General features: G+C 37.3%; 1 long non-coding RNA gene across 1 annotated transcript in view; it reads right to left on the reverse strand.

Annotated features, from left to right (window-relative positions):
* Positions 1–8,110, reverse strand: part of LOC122356216 — a 33,414-nt gene extending 25,304 nt beyond the window's left edge. The window contains exon 1 of the long non-coding RNA XR_006252295.1: positions 7,605–8,110. This is a non-coding gene — a long non-coding RNA (uncharacterized LOC122356216). The remainder of the gene's footprint in view (positions 1–7,604) is intronic.
* Positions 8,111–10,050: the final 1,940 nt, after the last annotated feature.

Below are 10,050 nucleotides of genomic sequence, written 5' to 3' on the forward strand. Positions count from 1 at the left end.
AAAAAAGGTTTACTGACAATTTTAAAACACAAGACTTGGACAAATCAAGCACCAGCTACACGTTCTTTACTGCTAGGCTAACGTGAAATATTTCCTACCACAGCAGAGCCAGACAGCTAAAGCCAAGCCTCCTAATCTCCCTGTGGACATGATGTCAAAGATCGCTGCTCGTAACCTGGACTTATTGCAGTTCTTTATAGCAATGAATGTGTCATAGGTATTACTATTGTTTTGTTTGTTCATGGAGTTCATTTTTCCATTTTAATTTGTTTCATATTAAAGAAATATGAATATCCGTTGGTGCCTGAGACAAGTTTGACGTGATTTTGGTTAAGAGACACTTGAGGACCAATGACAATTGATGTTACTGATATCCAAGCTGTGACACAGCTGCTTTAGCTAGTTACTACGGTGAGTCATCTTTGGTTGACTGAGTTTTGTGGTGGCCAGAACTTGTTAATATGATGTGGCCACGAGATATCAATTTGTGGGAACATCATATTAACTCGTAGGACCATGATCATATGTCAACTTATACTGAGGGATCCATTTATATCTATGGAGGGAACAACATTTTTTTTTCATGGTCACAAGTTCATTGTGTAAGCAAACCTGCCTGACCATAGCAACCCAGGATTATCAGAGAGGGATAAACATTTTTATTAACATTATTATTATTATTATTATTATATATAACATTTTTATTATTATTATTATTATTATTATTATTATTATTATTATTATTTTAACTTGTTAGGGCTATATTTTAGTATTTATTTCACATAAATATAATGTTTATTTCCGCCTTTCAATTTGTCTATCCCTTTTCCTAATTAACGTTCAGTATAATTATGCAAGTATTTGTTACCATATATCTTGCAAATACTGTAAACACGTGACAATTATTTTATGATTGTAGGCTATATATTCATTCCTCAATGAAACACTAGTCATTATGCAATATTATGCTATTTCATTTACTTTATGTAACATTTATTCATGATAAACTTAATACAAATGCTGTTTACATCACATGCAATATAGTCTGGTAGCTTATGGTCAATATAATAATTTAAATTATAATACAATTCATGAAATAAGAAAGCGAAAGAGAAAACTGTCACAGAACCTATTATTTGAAAACGCTACTGTTGTTTTACAGGTTTGGTTAGGGAATGGGATACAAAATAGAGTTGGCACAGTAAAAATAAACATAAAACAAAAAAACCCAACATTTGCCCAACATTAAGGATTAATTAGTAATGAGAATTTTTTTAAGCAAGAAAATTAACAGTGATGTTCCAGGCAACTTAAGCTTGCTGCTTTTCAGCTCAGCTCAATGCAAAATTAACTGACAGCAAGATTCGGTGTATAACAGTAATCATTATTAGTTTTCGACAAGGTGACAAAATCTGGACTTCCTTGCCATGTTAGACAATGGAGAGAGCGCTAGCTCTCATGGCAGCCTATGGACTGAGATGAACCTCTTTGAAGAGATAAATGTCTATCTACACCTTCAACACTGCTGTGCTGCCAACGGCAGCTATATATATTCAAGATAAAGTGCCCTGATGGTGTCAAGTAATATTCACGGAATCTCTCGAGTCTAAGAATTATACGCATTCTTAACGTATATGAATGTCGCTCCTGACCCGAGCAATGCAATAAATGGACATAACCGGATTGCTCATGCAAATGAATATTAAAGATAAATTTATTCACTAATCACTTGGTAATGTATCAGCTGAGAGGGAGTAAAGCTGGATTTCATCCTAATGACCAATGTTTCATTTCCCTCGCAAAGCTCTCCTTTCAATGCTGACCCTTTACACACAAGCAAGTCATCAAAGCAGCAAAACAGCGACCAACCGAGGCCAAGAAAAACTCAGAGACGCCCAAATCATTCACTGACATCCTCCCTAAAGTGTAAAATGCTCCTGCAGAGTAATGTCCTCCTCTTAAAACAGTGGGGACATGGTTTGGCTCTTTTGGCGCGAGCAGGTGAAGCGTTTGGGTTTGATGAAGCTGAAACAATATAGCAGCGGAGGTGCTGTAACTCATTTTTGTGAACACAGGCCTCATCACACCATGCGTGAAATTTCACCACAACAAGATTTTAAAATTAAACATCCTAGTGGACCTCTTCAAAAACAGTACTAAAGTAATAAATAATTCTCAACAACCCATAGAAACTGCTACAACCATCTGATCTCCTTTGAATTTGAAAGTATTTGTACATAACATTTACACACACATTTCTGTATGTTTGTACATTTGCAGATGGATGTATTGACAAAATCTTAAGTGTTAGTTCACCAAAAAATGAAAACAAGCTTCGTTCAACACAAATTAAGATATTTTTAATGCAATTCGAGAGCTCTCTGACCCTTGATAGACAGCAAAGAGCTGTTGAATAAAGCTATTTTTGTTTGCTTTAGAATTTAAAAAATTGCTCATGTTATAGCCTAAAACAATTATTAGCCTTCTCAAACATATAAGCACGTCATGGGATTAAGTACCAGTGCATAAACAGGAAAAAAAGTATACCTTGAATGAAAGTTAAATCAAAAATCACAAATAACAATGTAAAATTAAAATAAAGTGTGTTAAAAAGGGACAGCGTATATAATTAACCAATTAATTAATCAATCCGCTTGATTCTGTATATGTTCTTCTTCATTTTCATCACACTTGAAGTGAAGTACATTAAACATGAAACATTTTTAAAGGCTTAAAAATTTGAAACCTATGTCACTAACATGGCAAACTGGACAAACAAAAAATGAGAAATTACAACAAAACAAGAAAAACAACTGACAGTTTCTTTCCAAATGTGATGCATGAGAGGGCAGACCCAGATTGCGGTTGTTAGTCGTATTACGTAAACGCTGTATATTTATCTGAGTCTGTGAATCCCATGATGTGTATCTTGTGTTCAGTATTATTTATTCTGCTAACAGCCTTATATTGGATTATCTTTATGTTTTTATTCTTGGACACAATAGAGGTACACTTACAGATTTGTGTCCAGAAGTAAATACTGGTCTTGATATTGCGATCTCTTTCCCATTTATCAATTATAAATGATACGGTCAGGATAGGATTTTGTATAACTTATTTTTTTTTAAGCAGTTGGGATGCGCTTGCCAATTTGCTGATATATTCCAGCAGCGGAGAAAACTGTAGGGGGGTGTTTAATATATTGATTTTGGCTTTAATTACACTTTTTGTTAGGATATATTGTGGATATTGTTCTTTCCTGGTGCCAAACTTCTGGATTAACTCCTTAAAGACGCAAAACAAAATAGTGCAAGTGAGAAAATGCACAATTCTTTCTTCTTAAATTCCTTTAAATTTTTTGTTCATAAAGCAATACATTAGGGGAAAAAAAGTAAATAACAAAGTGAAATATTTTATAGAGTCACATTCATCTTCATTTTTTACTGTAAAACTGGTCTCGGCTGCCCTTATTTAGTGTTTGGTCTAACAGCTAATTTTCTATACTTTCAGTTCTGTTCCCAAACTTTTCATTTCCTCCAAGGCTTGACACAGTGGCTAGAGACTACTACTGTCAATCTTCCATGAGGTCAAAGAGTTACTGACAGCACACCATCCTAAAGTACAATCATTTTACTGCGCATAATAACATAGCAACTTATACAGTATTTACAACATAGGTTTTCTCTAGCCGTCGAGCACGGTGACATCTTGATACAGGTATGCTAATGATGTTAAACCAATTTGATGTGTCTGACCCCAGTGTAAAGTCTCTAAGCATTCAAATGGTACCGAATAATGAGGAAACTTCCTTCAGTGGTCAACAAAGACATTTTATAGGATAAAGACCGCCATTAAGCTGCAAACATATGGAAAATCACTCAAGGGTTACTTCGCTAAAACACTGAATGAAGCTGAGGAGAAGAGAGGGAGGAGTTCAGGGTCAAAACGATGGGAAACGTTCAACGTTCCTGTTCACTAACTGCTAGCTGCTGACTGTACCAGGGAACCACCGCCTTAAAGGGCTAATAGCATTTCCTTACACTGATCGACTGAGTCAGTAAACGGATAGGAGTCTGTGCCTCCATTACATTTTGGCTCTTTAACCCAGACTTTATGTTCAAGCACAACTAGAATGAAAAGTGACTTTAATGGGTCTGTATATATTGATAGGGCAGATGCACAAAAACAAAACATTAGGCATAAAATCAAACAACCCGCAAGACCTGTATTTTCAGCACCAATCATGAGTATCCCTCATTGTGAACTTGCTAATAAATATCCTCATGCCCATTGCAAAAACAATCTAGAACATTCAGTCAGGCAAAAGAAATGCACCTAATCCTTGACCAATCTATCAACAAACTCCAAATTCAGTTCTCTTTCTCCAACAACTGAAAAAAGTACAAAAATAAAACCAAACCCAGTTCTAAGTAAAAGGATTTTTTTGGCTAAGTAAATTAAAATAATATTATACGTTTCATATTTTTACTTTGAAATAACTTTTACAGCGAATCCTTAACCTTGTAATTGACTAATACGTAATATCTTTCAGTTAGTGATAGTAAAAGTACTCAAGCATCAAAATAAGTAATTTAATTGTCTTTCTTTACAAAACACTCTTACAGTCCACATGACATCAAAAGCCTGTGAGGACATCTCAATTTACAGCTCAGGGCCTGAATTCAACGGGGTTTACAGAGGTTTCATTGAGTCATTAGGATGCTATGACAACACTTTCCCTCTTATTTCATGTGTTTAATTTGGTTGGTTCAAGTTCCTTTCCCTCCTCCACTTGTATATGGCTCCCTGGAGAGAAACAAGCAACTCTCAGAGAAAAGAGATGGGAGAAAGGGAGGAACACTGTGATCTCCTGCAGAGATGTTGGATCAAGTCTTTGTGTTATTCTCTTTCCTCAGGTGAATAAGGGTCCGCAGTTGATGTTCTGTCTTGTGCTGCCTTAAAATCTTCTAAAAAGTGCTCCACTCTTGGTCTCCGCAGTATAGTCAGTCTATCTGTTGTTCAAATCTAGGTTTACCATGACCATGCAGTTTCTATGAAAAATGCCCAGCCAAGTTGACCACATCATTAGTGTTACCTGTGGAATAGTGGAATCACTTTTGAATGGAAGTGCTTTTTGTGGTATTATTATCCAGCTCAGACGTCTTTCTTCATGCCACTGGGCAACAACTGGGCAAATGGCCCTCACTCTTTTAAAATGACAGCTCATTTTTCCTTTCAATTGTCAGGAGATTTTTTTCCCCCACTGTCTGGTGTTTCTTCTTCTTGTTGGCAGGTTAACGATGCCTAGTTTTACCAAATCCGGGATTTGCATTAGTTTCCGTTTTTGTAATGCTTATATCGTCTCTTAGCAATTATTAATGACAATATTAATGACTTCGAAGGAGAACCTGATCACTTCTCCAGCAGTGGAAGAATCCCAAGAGCAGCGCAGTGACCTCTGAGATCTCTGGGAAACAGTGTTCACTGGTGATGTTCTAGTCATTGCCACAACATTCATTATTCCTTGGGAGGGAATAGCATACAAGACGGCGGAACACTGCGAATGGCAAATGTGCCTCCAGAGAGCAAAAGGTCTGCCAAGCCGTTACCCGTGGCTGAGTGTGTGTGCCCTCTGTGCGATCAGTCTCTGTCGATTCAGCCATCCGAGTGATGGATGCGTTGACGCTGAAGAACAGAAGGTTTCCTTTTTCTCTGCAGTTAGTATCAGTGAGTAATGTCATCGCTCTTCTCTGTCTGTTTACTCTTGAGACGTCCTCTATAAAACATCAGCTTTAGTCTATGGGGGCAGAGCTGGCAGGAGCCATTAGCATGTGGGTGGTGGTATTATTAATAGTCAGCTCTCTTAGAGTACGGGTCTGTAAACCCAACATGCCTTACATATAATGCCACTTCCAAATTGAGCCGCTGGTCGCCTTTGAAGTGTTTATCTGAATCTGAAGTAGAAGAGGACTCTCGTCTGGCCTCCGTGACGAGTGTTGGGATTTACGACAGTGTTTAGAAATCATTTCCAGGGAGCGGAGAACATAATGGCCTTAAAGTACCCTGTGTGTTTACCATTCGGCTTTGCTGCTTGGAGGATTCCAGCATCTGATGAAGGATTCAGTTGAGAAAAAATTAACGATTTGCTTTACACAACCCGAGTTAATTTCCATTTGATTGTATGGAGGACAGCTTGGAATAAAATATTTATCACAGCATCATGATACACGTTGGGTAAATATGACGTGTGTACCCGTTGTTGATATTAACAGGATGGTTCACCCAAAAGTGAAAATGTTGTCATTGTTTACTCTCCCTAACGTACTTCCAATCACATACAATGTTCTTTTTTTCCGAGAAACGCTAAAAAGTAAATCAACATCAAGCTCTTGTATTGAAAAGATGGATGCCTAGCATCCCATTTGGTGTTTGACTAAAGAAAGATATAGAAATCATATGGGGCTAGAACAATGGTGTGAGCAAATGATTACTTTATTTTTATTTTTTTGGAAGAAACTCACTGCTAGACCATGTTTACAGTGGCTTCAGCCATCCATCTTTCATCTCAGCCCCTCTAAAACTCTATAATTAACTCAGCTGTCAACAGCCTAAAAATCTGTGATTATGTGATCTTTCTTCACATTTGCTGAAAACAGCGGCTTCAGTAGGATATCTGAGGATATTTCACTCTTAATCCTCCCCTTACTACTCATAAAAATATCTTGTCAGTAAGTATTTCTGGATGTTTCAACGCAAATTTCAGGAATAAAATACTGTGCTTCTTGAAGGGTTACTCCACCCCAAAATGAAATTTCTGTTGTTAATCAACACAAATATGTCTTCTGCAAAACTAATTGTTGAATAAAGTCAACCCTTTTCCCTTGCATACAAAAAGTATTCTCCTCATGATGTTACAATTGAACCACTGATGAGAGGTGGACTATTCTGACAATGTCTTTCATATTTTTCTGAACCTTACTTGGCAGTCAATGGGACAGTGGGGAGCTCTGAGCACTTTTTTCACCATTTTATCTTTTCGATCTTACTGTTAATGATTTATTAGCACATAAGCTCCTGTGAAACTGCAGGCTTCTCACTTGTGGTGTACACCAGACTTCCCCAATCATTTAGTCTGCTTAAATTCTTAAATTTCATCACAAACGTTTTTCGCAAAACTGAAAAAATATTTTTAAAGACTAAGTAAAATTTTTATCCTAGGATGGCATGAACATGAAGATTCTGAACAGGTATGAGAGAGAAGAAGTGAAAAGAGAGAGAAAAGAAGAAAGAAAGGGACAGAATAAAGAACCAGAGGGAGAACACAGGGTATATTGATTGGATCATCTGGAGTTCTGACATTAGACCTGATATAACAATCTGGTCTAGACTGAGCACTTTAAAACATATTCACATTTTATCAGTGCACCTGAGTTCATTTCCTTTTCAGACAGTCCTCACACTCAAGCCCCTCTCTTCTATGAGAATTCAGGAGAACACATGTGGGGTCTCACAGACCTATGCTGATGTTAGACAAGGGACAAAAAAAATCAAGCAGACAGTGCAGTGAAAGAGATACACTGTCTGGACTGTATCCTTTTACTGACCTGAGAGCAGAAGATAATGCAGCATCATCACCGCACGGCTCTGAGGTTCCCAAGCTGGGAAAAGTCAAAACACACTTAAACAATTTGTGTATGCATGTTTATCTTTGCGTGTCATTAATCCAGAAAATGAAGCATATGAGAGACTGGGGGCAATTGCAACAGGGGACAATTTGTAACACTAAATTTCTTCAATTACAAATAAGCCAGAGTGATGACACTTATTCAACACATGCTCAGTAGGAGATATCTATCTATTTGACAAAATGCTTCACTTGGTAAGTGAAACTAGGTATTAAAATATGGTATTTTTGTTTTGCAAAATTTTATGAATGAGGTCAAGGCAATTGTGAGAAGTTATGTAAAAAACCCTGAATTTATTAAAACATATTAACATGCACAATAAACTATTTTATTAATATCTAGTTTTTACTAAGTAAATTTTATCATACCTTTAAAAAGTTACTTATTATGGAAATAATATACTTTAAAAGAATAAACTTAGTGCAAGCTGAATATTTAAATTATAATGTTAGACAGAATATCATTAAATTATATAAACAAAAATTATATTTTTTCTTAAAAATACTTTACATTTCAAGTGTAGTATAACACAGGTGCACATTAAGTATTATTAAACACACTTTCACTTCTCAAGAGCATACTGTAGAAAAACTTGCATCAGATAATTTGAATGCAAGTCCCATTTAGACTTGCATTAATGCTTGTTTTTAATTAACGCTTGTTTTTATTTAAACTAATTGAGATTGTCAGTAAGTGCTACAGTTGACAGAATGAATGTGATTATAACCCTCTGACCTATTTATTGAATTCATCCCATTATAAGCCTATTAATGGTAGCTACTTTTTGTAACATAGTGATGTTTCTTACACCAAAAGATGGAAGGTAGATGTGCAGAAATCAAGTTATGAAGAAAAATGTTACAAGTGCCCCCAATCTCCCGTACTTAATGCTGGTTACTTCCCTTCTATGTCTCTCCATCTCTCCCTTCTGCTTTGATGTCTTCAGAGACGCAGTGTTCCCATTATGAGTTCTAACAGGAGACAATCTGTGTAAAACAGAAGGTCAGGACAATACATATTCCCTGTGCTACGAGGTTCTAAAATAAGAGCTTTTATCCTGAATCACCGATATCGGAATATTTTCCCTTTACTCTGTCCAAAGCTCTTAGATATTTCCTATTTATGAGTTCCATCTGAAAACGCATAAATGTCACAAATGGTTGATTTCACCAATCAGACCTAAAGTAAATAAAGCCCAAAAGTTCAAACTGAACTGAAAACACACTAATAGGAGGTGGCATGGCGTGCCAAAGCACATGGCATAGAGAGAGAGAGAGAGAAGCACTTTCTTCTGATGTGTGTGTGTGTATATATGTGTGTGTTGGAGCACATGTTCTCTGTGAGTGGTCGGGAGTGTGTTTATGAATGTCTGTTTGTGCCCCAGTGTTTGGATGAGTGTGTTTATTCGTGTTTGTGTGTGTCTGAGTGTTAGTATGAGTGTGTTTATGTGCAGAATGCTTTTATGCTAGTGTGTGTGTGTGCGTTTTCGCTCGGATCCCAAAGGGACTGTCTTCGATTTCCCTATTAAAGATAAAGCAGGAACAGTTTAATGCCTGAAAGGTGCAGATGGTAAGGATTTTGTCCTGGCCACTCGAATAAACCAGTCAGGTCTGAATTTCCTGACAAGGAGTGCTGGGATAGGACAGCGTTCTTCTAGTGCCCTCCCCACAAAGCTCTCGGCCCAATCGCAGCTAAATCCAAGCATCGGGGCCCAGTTTGGCAGGAACTAAGGGGCTAATGAAATAAAACAGCCGTCATGGCAGCTGAAATTTGCACATCCGACATTATTCATGGATCAATGTCCAACAGAGACGAGTATTTACCGTGCCTATTCCTTGTAAAAGACGTCCGCTGTACCTTCCAGTTGTGGATTTTGAACAGAACATACCGTTAGATGAGCTTCAATTCGATAATATGCATCAGAAGCTTGACGACAAGGGCTAAACTGAACTTTCAAGCTTGCAAGTTTTAATATACGGACTCACTGGAATCTTTGAACTGCTACTGTAGACAATGACAAGGCATCTGTTCATTAACCAAAGCAGCTAAAACTTCATCCGACGCAAAGACGCTTTGATGTGACTGTAGCATACAAACACACACATGCCGTGTAACCACAAAACCACCCTAGAGGCCAAAAATGAAACAAACACTTTCAGAATGCTCCATCTTCTTGTTATGAAATTCCTTCGCCGTCATGTTTTCTGAAAGTAAACCAAGCCCAGGCGGGGCGATTGGTTCATCAGTCATGTCACTGTCATGCACTGTTCTTTCCTGGCAGGTTGGTCGCTATGAACTTGGCTCTGTTGTCTTCCCGACCTCCTGTATGTGGACAAACTCCATCTGCTGAAAAATGTGTTTCAAA

This window comes from Puntigrus tetrazona, chromosome 13 (genome assembly GCF_018831695.1).
Source record: "Puntigrus tetrazona isolate hp1 chromosome 13, ASM1883169v1, whole genome shotgun sequence".
Lineage (NCBI taxonomy): Eukaryota > Metazoa > Chordata > Actinopteri > Cypriniformes > Cyprinidae > Puntigrus > Puntigrus tetrazona.